This window comes from Vulpes vulpes, chromosome 14, assembly GCF_048418805.1.
Source record: "Vulpes vulpes isolate BD-2025 chromosome 14, VulVul3, whole genome shotgun sequence".
NCBI classification, from domain to species: Eukaryota; Metazoa; Chordata; class Mammalia; order Carnivora; family Canidae; genus Vulpes; species Vulpes vulpes.
The window spans coordinates 70,497,206-70,498,938 of NC_132793.1; the positions used below are offsets into that span (position 1 = coordinate 70,497,206).

The following is a 1,733-nucleotide window of genomic DNA, read 5'->3' on the forward strand; positions in this document are numbered from 1 at the left end:
TTTTTCTTTTTATAACATATAGTCAGTTTCTTTTCTTGTAAAATGTAATTACCAGCAATGGATCAATTATCTGTACTTCCTGTGCAACCTGGCCAAATACTCATACTTATCTCTGTAAGTCAGATAAATTAGTTGAGTCTTAGTCATTAGATCCTCTAAAACACACCCACTAGCACTCTGCTGGATCTTAGAAAAAATAAATAAATAAAGCAACTTAAAGCATTTAAAGAAGCATATTTGCAAAAGAGGTCCAAGAAAAGTTGTCTTAGCTGTCATGGTCAAGACAGGAAGAGAAGCGGCTGCTGCTGGTGCTGGGGTCTGAGGAGGGACATGCTGGAGCCTGGCCAATGGGACTGAATGAGGTACAGATGTGCCACCTGAGGATGCCACAGCTGCTTGGGGCCCATTTGCATCCTCTGCCTGAGTGCGTAATGAGCCAAGGGGACTCAAACCTTCCAGCTGCTTTACATGCAGCGGACAACATTTAAAGAGATGACAAATGTATGTCTCGGCACAACAGATTTGTCCTGGATGTAAAGACAATAAGCCTGATGTACTATTTGTGGGGGACTCCATGGTACAGTTAATGCAGCAATATGGGATATGGCGAGAGCTTTTTTTCCCCACTTTTTGCATGGAATTTTGGAATTGGAGCAGATGCGACAAGACTTGTTTCATGCAGACTAAAGGATGGAGAACTGGAGAATATTAAACTTGAGGTCATTTTTGTCTGGGAAGAAAGAAACAACCATAAAAACACAGCAGAAGTAGCAAATGGAATTAGGCCATCATACAGTTTATCAACACAAGGTAGCCACAGGCTAAAATCATTGTACTGGGTTTGTTTCCTCGAGGTAAGAAGCCCAACCCTCTGAGGCAAACCAACTTGTAAAGGGTTCCCTGCTGAAGCTTGCTAATGTTCAGCACTCGATACAGATGGGGACTTCCTGCACGCGGAGGGTGCCCTCTCCTGCCATGACACATTGCATTTTCTGCATCCCACAGCATGGGTTTACTCAAGGATCTACAAACTCCTGCATGAACTCATCATGCTGCTGTTGGAGGAAACAACTGAGGAGAAACAACCCACCACTGCCTGACTGGCTCCCATCAATGTTAATAGCATCCAGGCTTCCTCAGATCAGTTATATTACTGGTCCTACAGAATCCTTCTCTTAAGGCACTTTGCATTGTAGGATGTTCCTGGATGTTCATATCTAGTGTTTGAAGGGCAAGAGGGTTTTAAACTGGTCTTGCCCCAACAAGATTTGTCTGACACAGGAGAAAAATTAGTCAAGGAAGATAGTTGTTTAAATTCGTTTGAAACCAGAAGGGGACTTTTTTCCAGTTATATGTGTGACACATTCATTGAAATATCACTGTTTTCCCTGGAACAACAAGCCTAAGTACTGGACAAAATAAAGATATTTTTCTTGGCCTTTGTTTCTATAAATCATGTCATATACAGTAATGATTAGGATCACACCTAGTTGGCTTTATTTTTTTTAAAGATTTTATTTATTTATTCATGAGAGACACACACACAGAGAGAGAGAGAGAAAGAGAGAGAGAGAGAGGCAGAGACACAGGCAGAGGGAGAGGGAGAAGCAGGCTCCACGCAGGGAGCTCGACGTGGGACTCGATCTCAGGTCTCTAGGATCAGGCCCTGGGCTGAAGGCGGCCCTAAACCGCTAAGCCACCCGGGCTGCCCCCTAGTTGGCTTTAAAACAGAT

General features: G+C 43.3%; 1 pseudogene; it reads left to right on the forward strand.

The window, feature by feature from the left end:
* The first annotated feature begins 431 nt into the window (after positions 1-431).
* Positions 432-1,100, forward strand: LOC112915620 (platelet-activating factor acetylhydrolase IB subunit alpha2 pseudogene; annotated as a pseudogene).
* Positions 1,101-1,733: the final 633 nt, after the last annotated feature.